The sequence below is a fragment of the Anser anser genome (genome assembly GCF_964211835.1).
Source record: "Anser anser genome assembly, chromosome: 2".
NCBI lineage: Eukaryota > Metazoa > Chordata > Aves > Anseriformes > Anatidae > Anser > Anser anser.
This window is the reverse complement of record NC_139721.1, coordinates 94,540,007-94,559,875: the sequence shown is the minus strand read 5'-3', so window position 1 is coordinate 94,559,875 and position 19,869 is coordinate 94,540,007. Positions and strand designations below refer to the sequence as shown.

The 19,869-nt window shown below is 41.9% G+C and overlaps 1 protein-coding gene across 13 annotated transcripts in view; it reads right to left on the bottom strand.

Annotated features, from left to right (window-relative positions):
• The window catches only part of MYRIP (myosin VIIA and Rab interacting protein), a 254,003-nt gene extending 234,835 nt beyond the window's left edge, over window positions 1-19,168 (bottom strand). For 2 of the 13 annotated variants that reach the window (XM_083826521.1, XM_083826512.1), the window contains exon 1: window positions 1,733-4,678. The gene's annotated coding sequence lies outside the window, so the exon portion shown is untranslated. Of the gene's footprint in view, window positions 1-1,386; window positions 1,713-1,732; window positions 4,682-6,285; window positions 6,405-13,110; window positions 13,261-15,035; window positions 17,502-17,562 lie in introns of those variants that run through there. The other 11 variants (XM_083826515.1, XM_083826509.1, XM_083826516.1 and 8 more) reach the window with 11 other exon arrangements.
• Between the last annotated feature and the right edge of the window lie 701 nt (window positions 19,169-19,869).

Genomic DNA, 19,869 nt, shown 5'->3' with positions numbered 1-19,869 from the left:
AGCAACACAAAGGAGTCACATTGTCATACAGTTGTGCTGTTTATGAACAATAGTACTTTTGGTATATACAGCCTTTCTTCAGCATCGGCCAAGCATTGTTCAGGACTTTTTTGTTTGTTTAAGTACAAGTTCTTGAAGTGTTCTGTTTACTGCAACTATGAAGTGGGAAAGATGAATTCTTACCATGCTCATAAAGTCGCGTACACCCTATATAACCAAAAAGCCTGGTTTAGCAATCAACTGTCAATACACTCAGCTATATTCATCAGGTTAGGTTGGAAGCAGGAAATGAACTCAGGAAAATAAATAGAAGTTTTAGTTTTGCTTTTGTCTTGTTCTAGAGTGTGATCTTGTATCACCCCTAGACAGCACTAGTTAGGCAGTCTGTTAAAAAGCATTAACCTGTCTGAAAGGACGGTATTGTGTCACTTGAATCAGAAGCAGATTCAAGATGCAAGTCCTATAACAGGGGGCAGAGCTCTTCGTGAAGCATGGGGGCAACTGGGGTAGAATCGACTTCTGAGAGTTCTCACAGGCAATTCATGTATTGCAGCTGTTGAAAATGATACTCTACTGTTTGTGTCTGCTATATGTGTTGTGCCAAGCTATCTAACAAATTCCACAGGAAGGCTACGGAATTGCTGCATACATTTTTGTATCAGCACATGTGTACTGATGCCTTAAGCCTGAGTGTCCAATCCGGTACCTGAGTAATGATGGGTATAGCAGGAGGCTGAAAGACCTAGTAGAAGATAACCTTCTCAAGCAGATGATGCAGTAACAGAGCTACATGAAGAGCTAGAAGTGACCAGCAAGCACTATGGTTTTACAGTTAGCCGCAGGGACAGAGTCAGTGGTTTCAATGCAGCTCACAGTGAACCGCTACCACCATTAATAAGTGAGTGAAAAAAAACTGTCTAGCCTGATGACCGCTCCCTCAAAGTCAGAGAAACGTCTGATAATACAAGAACCAAACAATCTTTCCCTCCTCTCTCTCTCTAGCCTTCCAGAAAAGGGTTATCAGAGGAATGAGTAAAAGCCTTTATTGCCCAAATCCTTGCTGTGCCTATTCTAAAGAACTCCAGGCTCCAGAGCATGACAGCTACCCACATCTTCAAAAACGCAGGAAAGAGTAAAACAGTACATATAAGGCTAAAACCCACCATCTGTCAACATATATATTGCCAGACACGGCTAACATTCTCGGGAACATGCTTCAGGAGGGATGCACGCGCGTTCCAAGGCATTTTATGATCGAACGTGGTTACATTAAACTGAAACCCAACACAAACCACAGCATACCACGTAGCCCGACTTGATTAGATTCCCCACGAAAAGTCAGCTTAAGCCATACGGTATTTTCCTCGGGAGTTACGATAAACTGACCTTGATACTAGGAAAACGCATGCTCTTCACCCCGAGGCATACATTACCAGCGCGGAGCCCCGCGATGCTCCGGCAGGGAGGGGAGGCAGGGGCAGCGCCCCCGCCGCGCCTCACCCACACCCTCGGTGCTCTCGGAGAAGTTAACGAGGAGTAAAATCCCCCGTTAACAAAAACAACAACGCCGCGCTCCAGCAGCCGTACCGCCGGCAGAGCGCCGCGGACAGCCGGCTGGCGATGAAACCGAGCCGGCTCCTTCCCTGTACGCGCATCCCCGAGCGCCGGTGCTCGCAGGAAGAGAGGGCGGCGGCAGGGACCCCGGGGGGGTGTCCAGCCCCGCGGTACTCACCTGGGGGCTGCAGCAAGATGGAAGGCGGCTGGCAACACGGGCACAGAGCCACGTCAGCGGGGCTGCGGACCCCCGGAGGGGGGGTATGGGGAACCGCCGGGCAAGGGCACCCCACTCCGGGGAGAAGCCGCTGCTGCGGTGCGGCCCCGCCGCTCACCGGCACCTGCCCGGGCGCCGCCGCCGCCAATGGCCGGGCGGGGGCCGGGCGGGAGGCGGGGTGGAGGCGGAAGGACCGGGGTAAGTGGGGGGCGGGCGTCGCAAGGATGGGCTGTGTGACGGGTACGGGGATGGAGGCCGCGAGTGAGGGGCAGGGACGGTCCATGCAAGTCCCGCAGCACCGCTGGGGTCGGTGAGCCGCATCGCTGGAGGATCAGAGCACCGCGCCCGCCTCCGCTCCTTCTAGGTTGCTCAAGGTTCCTTCCCTCCAGCTCCAGCGTGTGCCCAGGGATCAGCAGCGATCCTGGCCGTGCCGTGGTATGGTCTCTCAACCCTTGCCCCGTCCTGCCACAAACACGCGTTCGAGATGACCGCAGAGGGTCATCTTGGCGGCTTGCCCACAGCGAGAGAGCTCCTTCGCTAAATAAAGCAGGGGAAGGCAAGCAGATGCTGCCAGGCGGTGCTTGTTTGAGCCTTACTGTAAGTACCGCACGCAGGCCGTGCGTGGAGGTGTCTTCTGAAAATGAGGCCAGAGGTACAAACCGACAGAGGCGCTGCCGTAGGGATTCGGTGCTCTGGAGAATCCTAATGAAGAAGTACCATCGTCATCCATTCAAGTGATCAGTGCGTCACTGCTGTAATGCGACCGTGCTTCTTACACATTTGGTATCACTGTAGATTGCACTGCATCGGGCTAATTACTTTTACTGTGGTGTTATTTTTCACCCCTGTTCTTCACGCTTGCTTAACTTCATTTTAAAATAGCTGCAGCTGTTCACTGCAAGGTACATTTTTATTTGATCTCAGTTGAAGCGCTTTGTCAAGACGTATTCAGTAAATCTTGGCAGGTTTTCAAGGAAAGTATTTTCTAGGAAAATATTTTTGTTTACATTAATTTCATGGTATTACAAATAAACTGGTTTATCAAATGTTTATTTCTATGTTAACTTACACTTCTATGTTAGTAAAGTGAGTGCCACTCTGTGAGACAGACACCACATTCATTTTCAAAAGTGCTTGTAAAAATACTTCAGGAATTGTTCTGCATCAAATACTGGTTTGTATTTCACAAACATAAATATACATAAGTACATATTTGGGTATTTCCCAAGCAGAAAAACAACAACAAAAAAAATGTTACTTCTTTAAATAAAAGCTAGAAAAGGAACCAATCGTCTTCAACAATAACATTTTTCAGGAGCAACATGACATGGGAACAAATCAGGAACTGACTAAAACTAAAGGTCAGTCATTGCCTTTTTCAGAATAGTAATCAATAACATGCACCAAGCATTTTTTAATAATTGAAAAAAAATATCTGGGTAGAAATCCATCTCCAATCTTATACTTCTAGCTGAATCACTGAAATAGCTATGTTTTAAAAACAGCCATCAACATCAATTAAATATAACACCCATGACTATATAACCATTAGATCAAACAGGTGAAACTGTGTGACTACTCCTCACACTCATGCTAGTAAGCTAATATTAATGTTGAGTTCAAGAATAACGTTTCACCCTTGTCTCAATATTGTACAATTAGACACACGCAAGTTTATACCTTTCCCTGTACTATTTCATGTTCTACTGCACTGGAGGCAAAGCGTTAGAATAGAGGATCATATGTTCCCTACTAGTATAGTAACCAGTATGTTTTTTCTATGCACTCCATACATTACTCCATGGGGAAATTATTAACTTACACAATTAACCAGTCATTAACAACTGCAAGAGTGCAACTAAGAGAAGGGGAAGAGAAAAGCAAAGCACAAGTGAAGGAATACTGTAATAGTCTTAGGGATGGTATGCTGGACCTCTCTCTGTCTGCTTCTCATACCTGTTGGATGTCCTGTTTGTCTTCATAAACTGGTTTTGATGTCTCACTTCAAAAGAAATCAACTTCTCTGCATTGGTAGCAAGTATTTTCTGATGGATGTCAGTCATGTTAAAAAAAAAAAAAACTGCTGAATAAAATCACCTTTTCACCTTTATACAAAAAATTATAAGGGTTTGATGAGTGAAAGTGAGATATACCAGACTTTTGCTAGAGTCATATAAGATGCAGCCATTAAATAATTAGAATATGTATCTAAATACGGACACAGTATAAACAGAATTCTAAGGAAGAGAATCTCTGAAGCCAAAGATGAGGTCCAAGTGATAGTAGGGGAATTTTGCCCTGTGAGCAAAATGTGTCTGACCCCTTTGCACCCGGAATGACTGACTGAAGGAACATGAAGATAAGGAGAGGGGACTCTGTAAAGAGGAGCAGGGTATGGAGGGGTACAAGGGATACCAGAAACAATGAGGTGGTCATCAGGGAAAGGGGAATGCACTGTATGTTTATGTAGCTTCCTATATCTCTGAAATTCCCAGTTCTCCTTATCTTCACAACAGAGTTATGTTGCAGGTCATGCAGTCTTTTGAGTGACAATAACCTCCATATAGAGAGGACTGAAGAAGTGGTCAAACCCCCCAGTATACATCTGTAGTACAACAACCACACAGTGCTACCTATATAAGCTGTAGCATGGAAAAAATCTTGTAAAAAAATAGTGTATCTAGTAATAATGGGGTGCAGGACAAGAAATTAAGTATTTTATTGGTGGTGATTTTTTCTTGTCAGACTTTTTTATAAGGAAAAAAAAAAAGTAATCCAAATGTAGATTGAAATAAACTGTTGGTTTTTCCTTGGAAAGCTCTGAACTACATTTGGTATTGGCATAAGCTACACATGGATATGGGGCCACAGTGACCAACACACTATTCCTGAGCCTTTCCCCAAGCTGCACTGCATGACCAACAGGCTGTCCATCTTTTGTTGAACAGCGATTATCACATATGATTATCACAAAACCTGCAAATAAATAGGTTTAGGAGGGAATAAAATTTGCACTGTTATCACTCAGAGGATATACAGTGGGATGCAAAGAGATAGTGTTAGCAAATGCATTCACACTGCATTATATAAAGGACTTTGTTGACAATCACAGAATACTTCAGGCATGTAGAAAGGTATCTTTTCTGAAAAAAAAAATAAAAAATAATAATTAAAAAAAATAATTGCATGCTAAGAGTTCTGAAAATCAAAAGGCTGTGTCTAAACTGGAGGGGAAAGGCACTCCAGCTCCTGGATTCAGGAAGAGGAGCTTGCCCCATCCCACATGAGGAGAAGAACTGGGAGCAGAGCAAAGTCTCCTTCCTGTGTGTCCCCTGTCTGAAAAAACTCAGGGACTGGAAGGGAACTGTGGTGGCATCTGGCCCTGTCCTGTGGCCCTGCAGGTGACCACTGACCTCAGAGGAACTTTCTGATTTGCATTCATTCCAATGAGACAGGGGCCAGGTTTTTGGCCTTCCTGGCATTGTTCATATCTCTAATAAGAAAAAGGGTCCCAAACTTGCAAATTTTGCTTTCTGAGTATCCCCAGCCTTTGTGACAAAGGTAGACTTTCTTAGGCAAACAGAGTAAGGAAACTGGGTATGCAAACTGGGACAGTACTGTTAGACAGGGACAAGTCACTGTGTCAGCCACAGGGACCAATTATGAATTTATGTCAGCCCATTGCTATCTCAGGGCAGAATATAAAGAAAATAATACGTAATTAAGCCTCTCTTGCTTTCAACAGATCTGTTAAGACCTCAAAGTATTTCCATAAAACATAGTGAACAATAATTTGATAGTAATAACTTGGATGCCATTGTAACCTTTTACTTTACGGTATCAAAGAACTGCATAAATACAAATGATTTTATAAAGTATGCAACACGATGTACTAGGATAACTCAATTAAACCAGTTAAGTAATTCATAGCCATTAGCAAATAGGAAAAAAGTGAAAGAGCTTAGAATAACGGACAAATTTTTAAAAATCTATAATACATACAGCATACACTTTCATAGGGCACTTTGCCATGACTTTTCTTCAGAGATGCCCAGTCATGTTACCTGCCCTATGAGCCTCACAATGCGAGTGTGAACAGAGAAAAAGGAAAAATGAGAGAAGACAGAATTAAGATTATATACATATTTTAGTAAAGAAGAAAGCTTGAAGAAGTTTTCCTATTGAACCAGCAGCAGAACTTAGGCAAGCTAACACTTTGAAAGGAAACAAGTATGCCAGAGTCTCAAAACTGGGATAAGAACAGAAAGAGACAAGCTGTAACTGACAGAACAAAATGAATTGTTGTGATCAGCAGTGGTGTAAAGAGGTGAGTGGTTGTGAGGGTGTCATTTTGTTTTTTCTCTGTGGTCAGCTAAGAGTTAAAAACAGGAATAGGAGTTAGTAAGAGAGATGGCAGAGCAACAAAAATGGTGGGAAGAGCTACCCATGATTATAGGGAAGAAGAATCAGAATGGGAAGAAAGGTTTTGGAAGAGAACAGAATGCTGATGGTACCTTTGTTACAGTAGATTTCCTCACTCATATAGGGTGTATAAATGAAATCTTGAAGGTGTCTTGAGGGAACATGTTGCATGCAGTGAAATGAAGACTCAGTTAATGCTCTTCCCTTATGTCTGCCAGTATATAGGAGAAGACAAGTTTCAGCTCTTACATTTCTACAACTTAAAAAGAAATTTCTTAGAAAGTTGTTCTGGGTTCTCTAATTGACCTGAAGAATGTACTTCATTTTGTGACAGTAGCTGAAATACACAAGGCAAGTGTTCTTCATCCACAGTGGTTTGTTATACTCATCCTTATCTCCAGTTAGTCCCACCTTTCCTGCAGTAACTCCCTCTTGTTCATCAATGCAAGGACAAGCAGCAGCACCAGGGAAGAGAGCCACTGAAGTTTTTCTTTGGAGCTTAATTTATATCCTGTGCAAAGTGGCGCTGAGGGTGTGGTAGAATCTTTTGTACAATTCAGTGCTGTTTTGTTTACAAATTAAAAGAGAGAGAGAGAGAGAGAAAGCTGCATGGTGGCCAGGAGAAGAATAAGGAAAAAAAAAAAAGTCTTCAGCTAGCCAGGAAAATATTTGTAAAATATTTGTATTTATCTTAAGTCAGCTTTGACTTCACAGATTCAAACACTAACTAAATGGGAGCCAGTATTAGCTCAGTTCTTGTTCCTCCTGTGCTTATAGGTATTTTCTTTCAACCTTTTTTTTTGTTTCTTTGTAGCGGAATCAACAGGTGGCTGTAACATTTTGGGTCAAAACAAAAACATCTAAAAACTCTTTGCCTGACTGCCAAGACTACTGGTTCAATTCTCTAGCAGTGTCAAACTGCTCATTTGATTTAAATGTAGATTTTTTCCACCTTTGATGCCCAAAGCCAGACTACAGTCAAGTAGGTTATTTTTCATAGAAAGACCTACTAAATGTTCTTCATATTCAAATAAGTGGAGCTTTTTCATTATTTGAAATTATTTGAAATTCTAGAAGCTGTCATCAAACCAACTGCCTTTGGCTAAAGCTGCTAAATGTAGGTGGTGGTGTTAGAGGTTTTTTTTTCCCCCCATATAATAACTCTATACAATCTATCTTCAGATGCAAAGATTATACACTGTATAAACCCCTGCTTATATTTAACAAGCAAAATCACAGCAGTAATGTACCAAATCCATATCAACAGCCTTAAAATACTAGACAGTACAAAAACAGTGAATTCCCTTAAGCAAGATTAGTGAAAATTAAAATATATTAACTTATTAGATTTTAGTACATTCTGAGTAATTTTCAGAAATTCTTGTGTGAAATAAAGCCTAATCCTGACAGTAAATTCTGTGCAGGAATACAGTCAATAAAACCAGTTGAGCAGAGTTTTCTAACCTTTTATTTGGGCTATATAGAATTTAACCACTTCTCAGATGCAGGGAAAAGGTGAGCTTGCTCATTTTTTTTCTTTCCCATTAGGCCACTGTATGAAATTAGGTAAATTTTCATGCACACAAGTATTTATACAATTATAAAACTTTTATGTACATATCTTATATCTAAGTCTTCTGTGATATTCATCTTTTCTGAATTATTACCACATGGTTGTTGAAAAAATGGATTTGGTAAACAGTAAAAATGCCTGGTGACAGTGGGGCAAGCTTTTTTGAACAACACAGTGTAGTTTATGAACATTGCTGAGCCAGGAACACAGACTATATTAATTAGATGCACTGACAGGTAAGATTTACCCAGCTCTATTAACAACAGATACAGAGAAACTTGTCTTCACAGCGCATCTACCAGAGAGAGTTATTAAAACAAAAATAATCAAGAAAAAATGATTTCTGTGATGACTTTTGCATTTAGTTAGCTTCTTTGTAACCAAACCCAAAGTTTAGAGACAAACACATAGCAGCAATAGTTATGTCAATTAAAAGATGGTTGCATACCATAACCCCTTTGCAGAAAAGAATTGAGTCAAAGTATTATGAAAGTAAATGTGTCACATGCTGGTGCATGAAATGACATTACTGTTTGACATATTCTTGCACAACTGCTCATATGCCCTGATTATGCTCTCAGTATGCTTTGAGCTGTGCTCTTTACAAAACCCTAGAAAACACATCGTTTTTGTTTCAAAGAGCTTACCCCATGAATGCTCTAATACCCCTCCCTGGATTATGTATAATCAGTTTGTTCCTTGGTGTTTTTTCACACACACAAAAAAAATACTTCTTACTTAACTTAACCCCAAAAGAGCATGGGACATACTGGAGCAAGATTATATTTGTTGCAAGCTGCTGAAATGACTGTGTGGTTTTATGCAAATCAGATCCTCCAGGGATTGTCCCAGATCCACAGGAGGTTCTTCTGTTTTTCTGCCTGCATTGGGACCCCACATTAGCTGTTATACTTTCCCATCTTGTTTTAAAGTTATTGTGCCTGACAAGACCATGCCAGTTTTTTTCACTTTAGCTAAGTCCTCATTGAGGGCTACGGACGTAGCACAAATACATCCTTGTGCAAGACTACAAATATCTCTGCAAGGCTTGTTCCTCCTTTAACTTTGCCAAAATTGACAGTATCTTACTGCAAAACAGATTTCAGGAGTTTCTCATTTTTTATAATTCATATAAGAACCACCTTTCCAGTTTGGAAACTGGAGTATACCAGCACTTCCATACACCCAGGAACAAATCAAACATGCCCTCTTTCCCTGATCAGCTCTAAAACTAACAGGGTGTGTCATTCTAGACAAATATTTATATACTGATCTTCATTTCCTTGTTCAAGTTCCTGGTGAATATATACAAATACAGTCACTGAGATTTTAAAATCTGAAATACCCACATCTATTAATTAATTAGGAATTTAAGGGGAGAGACTGGTCTCTAAGTGTAAAGCTCAAATAGTTTAATTTCTTATGGGTGCCAATTACCATTCTCCTCAGTGGCATCTCTACTGTAGGCCATGGGGTAATGAAGAAAGCTGAGTAATGAGTACAAATAAGATATCTGTGCAATATTAATAAAGTCAATAAAAATTATACATGATTTGTACTGAAATAGGGTCTAGAATGGAGAATGTTTGTCTCATTTTTCACATGCGGTACTGTCAGGACTAGAAGGCTCTGCAACCAAGTCTTAATCCAATGGTCTTTCTGATAAAATCATCCTTTCTTTCCTGACATCTACTTTGGAGGCCCTCAACTGATTTCTTGTGGTCATCCTTATGAAGGATTATTCAGATGTCTTTGCTGTTGGCTGAGGAGACAACTCGAGGACCAGAAAGATGCCTGTGACTCCTCATAGCAGGACACAGCAGGACTGACAGCTGGTTGTCCTAGGAGAAAGAGCATGGACCCTGACAGTGTAGAAAATAAAAACAAAAACAAAATCCACCCCAAAACAAACAAACAAACAAAAAACAAGAGTGCTGATTACTTTAAACACACATGGGCAGTAGCATGGCCATAAATGCCAGCCTGTTGCAAATGGCCTTCCTGGGTGGGTGTTTTCCATGCATCAGTACCAATGATGTGCTGCACATTGCTACCACCCAATATGTGAAAAACCGTGGTTGTCTGGATCCTCCCTGAATGCAAAACCATCCAGATCAGGCCTCCATGGGCATGAGCAATTAAGCTGTTACAGCTCAATTGCTTTATGGCTTCATTTCTGGAACAGCAGATGGACCACAGCTCATACTGGAAATTTCAGCCCTTTGGATTTCAGTGCTCCTGGCTCTGTACTTTTATGTACTTGTGTCTGAATACTGAAGCTGGAGTCATCCTGACATGCAATTTGAAACGCAGCCCCACTCTCCCGTTCCCAAGTGCAGATAAGTGAGGAATTTTTTCTCCTTTAATTATGCTGTCTTAGGTGAAGGTCATTAATTTTTCTTCTTTGAAATTGTTATGGAATGTAATCACTGAAAAAAAAAAACCACAACTCTATGATTATCTACTGCTAAGGTAGAAAAGAAGAGACGATAAGGTTTCCACAGCAACTGTTAGTGGTCACCCAGTGTAGATCCTAAGTACTATGTGACTTCATTACTTTTAAACCATTCATTGGTCTATATTAAACAACATTAACAGGAACAGGTTCAGTTACAGTTTTAATACCAAATCCCAGTTGATGTACTTGATGTAAATAGCTTTACTGCCAGCTATAATTCTTTCACACACTAACAAACAAATAAACAGCACAGCAAATAAGTTGTTAGTTCAATGTTGCTCTAAGACATTAGCTTTTATATCTGATATTCATTCATTTCATTCACAGCAATATTGCCCTTTCTTGCAACTTAATCTTACCCCTACTGGATTCATAAATAAACAAACAAAAAAATTCCAGATCAAGTACCAAGAAATGAAAAGTGCTCTATCCTTGATGGTATTATTGAGGTTCTTTACTTAAAGCTTGAGGTTCTTTACTTAAAGCTGCGCCCCCAGGCTGCGCCCCCAGGCGCAGCTTTATCTTTGAAGTGAGGTTCTCTGAATGAGAGGTGGTGAGGATAAGGATGAATTCTTGATAAAGAGCAAGACAGAAAAGCATAGGATTTTACCATCTGTATGAATAATGAAAATAAAATTCCTTCACCCTGTTGAGAAAGTCTAATTCAGGAGCAGGACATTTGTATCAGCTTTTCTGGTCAGCTGTAGTACCTGAATATCCTTTCCTACTTATAGAGAAAATTATAAAGAAGCAGCTACACACACTCATGGAAGCTGATATGTCAAACCTAGGACATATCTGGGACACAGGAAAGGGAAAAAGGGACATGTTATGAGACGGTACTTTATAATGGTACTTTTAGTGGTGGACTTTAGTACTAGGTTAAAGATTGGACTAGATGATCTTAGAGGTCTTTTCCACCCTGAATGATTCTACGATTATATAATAAGTGATGGAAAAGAAGACAGCAAAGTAAGAAAATAAACTCATGCATTTCTGACTTCCTTTTGTGTGGCTGTGATTGTTGTTACTTTGCAGGACTACTATTCATATATAGGATTACTTAGATTTATTATTTAAAGTAAAAGTTAAGTGAATGGTTGTCTTTACCAATACAAGGACAAATCAACAGCACAATGGTTCAGATACTTGTTGAAATTGGCTTATCTAGGAGAAGATGAACACAGGAAAGACAAAATTGTGAAGATGTTTGGAGAAAAAATATCCTAAAGACGTTTTCAAGAGCTGGCAGTACAAGTGAACAGTGAACTCTCATTTCACAGGAGTCACATGTCATTTTTGGTGAGATCCCTCTGCCTATACTGTACCAGACCCATAATAGATAAGACCAGTGATTTCATAGCAAAAATAACTTCCTTGGGAAATATGAGCCAATTGCTTTCCAAATTTTTGTGACTACATTTAGTATTTTGCTTATTGTTGTTTTATTACTCTGAAGATTTTTAAATGTTTTCCTGTGACATTATATCTTACACACCCATTCAGAAAATTAATTTGGTTGAGTTGCAGCAAGTATTTCATATGTACAAATACTTTATTTTTACCTATCTGAATATTCAAGTGTACTTTTCATCTACCAACTACTAAAAGTCTGCTACTCAAATTAAATTATCCTTTTTACTCTGTCAGGATAGGAAAATATACACCTACTATTCATTAACTTTTTTAATAAATGAAATAATAAAGGGCATCAGCAAAGAATCCAGCAGTAAACTGAGCAACTGTTCTTGCACTCTAACTATGAGGATAAATTGGATTTTTTTCCACAATAAATCTTCATGAAAACCAGTTATTTACGTCTTTGGCCTGCTTTCTCCCTCTACTGGTCTGAAACAGAATCTTTCCAATAGGAAATTTCAAGACCTTTCATATTAAAATTTGACCTTTGTATTTGTAGGACAGCAAAGCAAGCATGATGTCCCCAGAGCTCATTCTTTGCAGTACTAGTGAATCATGTGCCACGGTAGTTCATGAGCAAGTGAGAAAAACAATAGACATCTTCAATGCTCTGGCCATATTTATGATAATTCTTCTTAAAATACCTCAGCTCTGTAGGGATTTGAGCTTGATGAGTTACACAATAGCACAAGAGTTAATCATGAATCCATGATTAATTTGTCATCCTGATCTTCATTCAAGTGATAAGCACAGTTGTTGGTTGAAGTTTCCTCTCTGCTAAGCAAAATGGAACCCAGGGATGAAAAAAGATGGTGGACAATTGTCATGAACACACCATATTGCAAAAACATCGCCATATCTCTGAGGCTTGGAGTTCCTTGCTAATGAGATGTCAGCCTGGGTGAGGGTTGCATTCAAATGGTGTTGTCACTAAGTTCCTCCTCAGTCATGTTTCTCTCTTCTTGGGCAGCCACATAGTGAGCTAGCCCAAGGAACTTGTCTGGCCAAAAACTGTCTTCCCATATAACTCTCAAAACGTTCATTTTTAGCCAGCAACTTGCACTTCAATCAGCTTACCACAACAGTGAATCTCCACCTGGTGTTCTGAAATCTCAATGTTCTCCGTTTTTCCTTAATATAGCATTAATTTGACTCACCACATTTCCTGTGCTCTTGTTCCAGAAGGAGATGATCACTCTGTCCCTGGTTTTCTAACTTTGCTTTGCGTCTAAGAGATGTCCTTTAACATACAGTGCCAACACAGGTAAGCCTGAACTGAAACACTGAAGTTTGCCTAACTGCTTTGCTGGATCAGGCACAAGTGCATTTCCCCAGGACACAGGGGAACAGGCCAGTATAGAACAAGCTCAGATAAAGATATGCTGGACACCCACCTTCCCTGTATCATTTCCTCTAGCCTACAGAAGAAATACTGATTTTTAGCATGACTCATTGACAAGTTTTTACCTCACTGTTTGCAATTGATGAAGGTTCCAGTTACAGCCTTCCTCTATCCACAGCAAGATAACCAGATGATTTCCTTTGGAGCTGAGCTCTCCAAGGGGCCAGGTTGGACTGCTGCTTCTCCCCAGCCAGCCCAGCAGCATTACAGATTTCCTCCGCATCAGGCTGCTGAGGTTTGTGCTCCTGGAGCAGGAATCCACTGTGTTTGCACAAACAGCAGATCAGGGAGAGCAGATCCACAGGAGAAGATTCCCACATCAACAGCTCAGATTCATTTCTGCACTGCAAATTGCTTTACTTTTGCTGGTGCAACCTCAACAAAGCCTGTTATTCAGGGCCTATAAAATTAATGTTTTGTTTTTTTTTTTTCCCCACCACAAGCTGTCAGCTTGCAGTTGGGGGGGTGGGGTGGGTAGGGGGGTGATTACCAAAAGTAAACGTTAAAAAAAAAAATCACAGCTTGTAAGCACCATTGTTTGATGACAATGTGAAATGTTTGCTGAGGAGCTCAGAGAAAAGGAAGAAGAACAGATACTTGTCAGTGTTTAAAGGTTTCAAAGGAGAAGAGATTGCTAAGATAGAAGAAAGAAGCCAAGCTCAGCATCAAGGATGACTGAGCAAGTGTTTAAAGCTAATCACAATTTGAAAAGGTGTCCAGGAGTTGTGAGGCAGGAAAAAAATAGAGAAGTCCAAAACCACGTGGCCAAGGAAAGGAGAGAAACACTCAGGAAACAATCCATGAGTAGAACAATTGGGCAGTAGGAGAGCAGGTCTCATAATGCTGGTAACTTGTAAATTAAGTTTCTGTTGTTGCATTAAAAAGAATTAATTAAACCTGAAGAGCAGCTACCACTCCCTCCTGGTTTTACCTCACAGCTGTATAAATTGTACCCCTACCAAGACCGCCTAGGTTGAGTTAATGATTGGTATTTGAGAGTTTCCTTGAAAATCATTACAAACCCCTGCATTCTTCCTCACTACTTTATCTGAAGAAAGCAGTGACATCTCCCAGCAAAGTGCCTAGGCTTTATAGGAAGACATTTAGCTTCCTGTTCCCTTTAACACATTTGATATGAAGTCATCCATCTCTGCGTACTCAGATGAGACAGGTGGGCAAGGAAGCAAGAGGAGCAGGCTCTGCTTCCTGACGTCCCCACAAAATAGGGCAGTTGTTCAATTGACAAGGAAAGGACATGGCTTTGCCATGAAAGGGGTAGGAGAAAAGAGGACCATAGTGGCTGCCAAATATCCCTGACAATCAGGACCTAAGTCTGATTTCTATACCAGCACTGGCCATGTTAAAGCTTCTGTTTATACTTATGTAGTCCTGCCAGTGCTTAAATAGAGCACCTGGGCACTGTCTGCACTGAGATGATAACCACCACCATCACCACTGCTGCCACCACCCCAGGATGCATACGAGCACAGCAGGTCTTATTAGGACCCAGCTGAGAGAAGAAAAGGGAAAAAGAAAAGGCTGGCTGGGCCCAGGGAAGAGACACGTGAGGGACATGCTGAGACATGTCTGTGGGAGCGGGAGGACCGGCGAGCTGCTAAGCCACAGAAGTGTTAATTGTTAAACGTAGCTCAGACAACCCTGGCACATGATGAAAATGCACCCAGAGCTTCCTACTTGGCTGCTGTTTGCTCATTTCTCTTCATCCAATTAGAGACATTTGATCCAAACAGTTTAACATCACTCTTTGATTTCTGGTGGCTGGAAGAATCTACATCCTCTCGCCAACTTAACCAGTGACCGCTGTTTGGTACCTCAGCCGGAACAAACTTCTGCTCACACTGCATAACTCAAGCCTGAACCCTGGCAGCTTACTTGGACTTCATGCCTGCCCAACCATGGGGTTTCAACGCCATCTGCTCCAGCCCCAAACTGGCATAGCAAAGCAGTGAACCACATCCACAATTCATACCTGTGTGCTCCTGCCACAGAGAGGGCACTGGGCCAGCAACATCCTTTGTGGACCAGACCGTCGGCTCATCCCCCGCTAGGCCCGAGCCCAGTGCTCTCGGTGTGCTGCAGCCTCTTCTTACCCCTTTTCCTCCAGCTTGCCTTGCTTTGGCCAATTCCCCTAAAACGATTCTGAGCGGAATCATGGAGCCTTGAGAAAACAGGGCAAGCAGGTGGAGGATGAAATAAAACTGATTGCACTTTGGAGAATGGCTTAAAGCTGCTTGCTATCAGCCCCTGATGGTGCACGTCATGTCTGCTGTCTGCTTACTTCTTGAATTCCCTTTACAAGTTATTCCAGTCAGGGGAAAATAGAAGTGACGAGCAATGCTGACAGGCTCATGCTCTAAAGAGAATAGGGGCAAAGTCCTCTGAGAGGTGTTAAAAATAGATGTGCTGTAAAGGGTACAGAAAGGTACATACCGAATTTCTTTCCCCCTCATGCTGCTTCTGCAGGCACTTTAAATGCTGGCAGTGTCACCACACGATTTGCTGTATGTATTTAATGAGGATGGCAAGGCACACTGCTATGCGGCTGTCAAAATGCAAGGATTGCATGCTTTGGGATCATTATCTAATCTGCTCCTCCAACATAGCAAAAAAATCATACAGCTTTTGCCTTAATTACTTACACAGCTGCCAGACATATTTGCAGTAGAAAAATTAACATATCGTCAGTTACTGCAGATGAATTTGATGTATGACAGATTACGAAACAGAGTGGGGATGCGACAGTGTTTGGCTGGGCATTTTCCCATTTGAATTATCCTCCCAAGCTTCCTGGAACCAGCTATCATATACACACTCCTGATGTTGTTATTGTCTTCCTCGTTAAAATAGTAGGAATGACTTGCGGAAAACAGACTCCACAACCTGTAAGGCTGTAAAGTAGGTATGTTTATTCAGCGCTGGGCAGCACGGCGGGTAGTCCCACCACAATCATGCACACCCACCACAGTAGTTCATCTTGTATTTATACAGAAGGGGTTACACAGGTAAGGGATTGCCTATACATATTCATAACCTCTCCCTGAAAGGGTGGTCTTTATTGCAATGAGTTCCGGAAAATCATTTCCATTGTCTCCACCCTGTCCTGATTAGTTCACAATACCTATAGAAATCCCTTATCTTCCAGAGCCCTCCTTTCTCAGTCCTGATTAGTTTACAGTACCTATAGAAATCCCTTTAGCATCCATTTCTTACTTCAGGAGCAGTACATGAAATCACAAACTTTTTAACCAACTAAGCAGACAATTAACAATAAAATTATGCTTTCTTTCCACAGTTTTCCTCAGTGGCAGTTTAGTGAAGTCTTTTACAAAAAGTCTTAGCTTGGTTAGAAAGATCAGATTTATCAAGACAGTTGCAATTAATTATAAGGTGTCTCTATTACCTCTAAAGGCTACTGAAAAGAAATTGCATACTCAGCTCTGCCTACCAAGACAGACTTTCACAATTATGTGGAGATGATATCCATCCCATTTAAATAACTTTTTATCATGGGTTAGTGGAAGGCTGTACAAGGCCAATTAAATTTCTTATTGGCAGTAAGATAAAGACAACGGTTGTGATAGGAATTCAATAACATTGTATTTGGGTAGTTATTTTGCAGTGAAAATATGTCAGTGGAAAATGGAAAATATTCCAGTTAATAAGCACTTAGATAATACGTACTAAAATTAGAAATATTCCCAGGAAATTTAGGGTGTTACTTTAAGAAATTCATACTGGATTCAGTAATTCTTAGTGGTCACCAGTGTATTGTACTGTAAAGGGAATTTTTATTTCAGCACCTTAATCTTAGGCTGAAAAATAAGAGAGAGCTTACTAAGAAACTCCAGCTAGCATGAACTTTGCAGAGAATGACAGAAATGTTCTCCCCAGGACTTTGGTAATACTAAAACAATTTACTCAGCATTGAAATTGACCTACCTGCATACCTGTGGTGGTTTTACTTGGGTGGGCAGCTGAGCTCCACCACAACTGCTCTCTCACTTCCCCGCCTCAAAGGGAAAGGGCGAGAAAAATACAATGCAAAGGACTCAAGGGTTGAGATAAGGACAGGGAGATCACTCAGCAATTATTGTGATGAGCAAAACAGACTTAGCATAGGGAGATAGTAAGATTTATAAACTATTACTAACAAGCTAGAGAAGTGAGAAACAGGAAAGAAACCAAAAACGCCTTTTCCCCATCCACCTACTTCCACCTCCTCCCCCCAAGTGGCGCGGGGGAACGGGGAAATGGGGGTTGTGGTCGGTCTATAGCACTTTGTCTCTGCCACTCCTTCTCGGTCACCCTCATCCCCTGTGCCGTGGGGTCCCTCCCACAGGATGCAATCCTTGCTGAACTGATCCTGCGTGGGCTTCCCACAGTCAGCAGCTCTTCAAGAACTGCTCCAGATATGGGTCTGTATCATGGGGTCCATCCATCAGGAACAAACTGCTCTAACCTGGGTCACCCACAGGCAGCATCTCTTGCCAGGTCACCTGCTCCTGCGTGGTCTCCTCTCCACAGGCTACAGGTCTGGCCCGGAATCTGCTCTGACAGGGGTCCTCCACAGGCCGCAGTGAACCATGGGATTAGAAATTAGAGAGTGATTGATTAAGAATGAATATGTAGGCAACACTCATTGCTTAATATGTGCTACATTTGCGATGTACTTTGCCTGTGCTGTGCTTAGGCCTCCAGATAACAGGAGCCCCTAGGACCCCAAGAACCAGATCAAACCAACCTTATGGTTCGGACTTTGACCAAGGGCTCAGAGATAAGGAGGACTGTTCACAAAAGGACAAGATAAAGAATGTCAAAAATGCAAGGCCTCGAGATAACAGGAGCCCCTTGGACCCCGAGAACCGGACCAAACCAACCTTATGGCCCAGATTGTGACCAAGGCCTCAGAGAGCATGCGCAAGGAGATGAGGTGAAAAGTTCAACCCTGATGAAGACATCTTACTTCATCCTCACAACCCTCAGCACCCACCACCGGAAGGCACTGCGCAAGCGCAGACGGGAGGAGTTTATGGAAATGACTTCTTGGAACTAATTTTAATACTAAGCAGGGACAGGTCATGCATATGTATAGGCCTACTGGGAAACTTCATGCATATGTAACTCTTTACTGTATATAACCAAAGCAAGTTGCCGTGTTAGGGCGCGCACGACTTTGGCGCGACTACCCCCTGTGCCGCCCAGCGCTGAATAAACATACCTACTTTACAATCTTACTGATTGTGGAGTCAGCTTTCCGCGAGTCAGCAGCCTCTGTCAGTGCAGGTCCACCTGCTTCACTGTGATCTCCTCCATGGGCTGCAGCATGGAACCCTGCTCCACTGTGGTACTCCAAGGGCTGCAGGAGGACAGCCTGCTTCACCATGGTCCTCACCACAGGCTGCAGGGGACTTCTGCTCCGGTGCCTGGAGCACCTCTCCCCCTCTTTTTTCACTGACCTTGGCTCCCGCAAGGCTAGTTCTCACTCCTCTCTCTCTCCCAGCTGCTGTGTAGCAGCGTGGTTTTTTTTGTTTGTTTTGTTTTGTTTTGTTTTTTCCCTCTTTCTTAAATATGCTCTCACAGGGGCACAAACTGTGGGAGTGTGAACATCGGACTCTTAGCAATGAGGCCAGGAGGAATGTAAAGTGTTTAGAAGGAAAAAAGAAGGGTGATTCAAAAGATGCTTTGCTGTCACGCAGACTGTTTGTTCTCCAGTCGTTAAGACATAGAAGTTGCTGGGTGTTTGCTGTTGCCGGGCAAAGTTGTTGACCAATGAATAGTTAGTGGAAAAGTACTGCTGTAGAGCGAATGGTATAAGAAGGGAGCCTGCCCTCAATAAGGGAGTTGAAGTTATGTCATCAATAAAGTAGTAGCAGTTACTGATCCCTAAAAGAACCCTGGTGTCTGTGTGGTCATTACACCACAAATGGCACCCGAACAGGGACATGAAGAACACTACGCCACAGCAAACAACATCGCTTATTGGCTCAGCTCTGGTCAGCAGCGGGGCCCTTACCTAACATGGGGCAGCTTCTAGATTCTTCTCACAGAAGCCACCCCTATGCCCTCCTCCTACCAAAACCTTGCCACATAAACCCACTACAGTACCACAGCCAGGCCCAGATCTGGGTTGCTTTTAGTGGATCTCTAGTGTTTATATTACTTCTGAGAAGTAGCAGAAGTATAGTCTTACTATAACGTTTTTCCTTATTTCACATATTGTTTCAAAAAATTATGACCAGGCATTTGGAATCCAAAAGCAATCAAACTTTCTGAAAGTAAAAAGCAAGATTGACATGGGCAATCAAAGAAACATAAATTTTCTTGCTTTAAGAGCAACCACGTTATTTAGCACTCTCTAGGCTCTGTTTCACATTCAGTTCTTCAGTGAAATCTAATGAGAAAAATGTAAATAGTTTGTTCTATAGGCCTGATCCCTACCCACAGATAGATCCAGCATATCAGTGGAGTTAACCTGGTTCAAGTAAGAGATGTCTTCTACTTTGATGCTACATACAATCCCAGAAGAAACAATCCAAGTTCCCTCACCTGACTCATGTTACAAATGAACCACATCCTGTAGTGCTGGGGAACAGCAGATGACATCTAGAAGAGGAAATGAATGATTCCTTTTACCAGTGCTCATGTGAGAAACACTCTGTAGCCAATAACATAGGCTCAGGCGAGGATCTCAGTGAAGTAGCAATTTTATTCGCGATCGCAATGGTGGGCGTCCCACAAGCAGGAGAGCATCTATTAGTCACATAGTCCTGTATATATACTTTATTTCTCGATGACCGGGACCC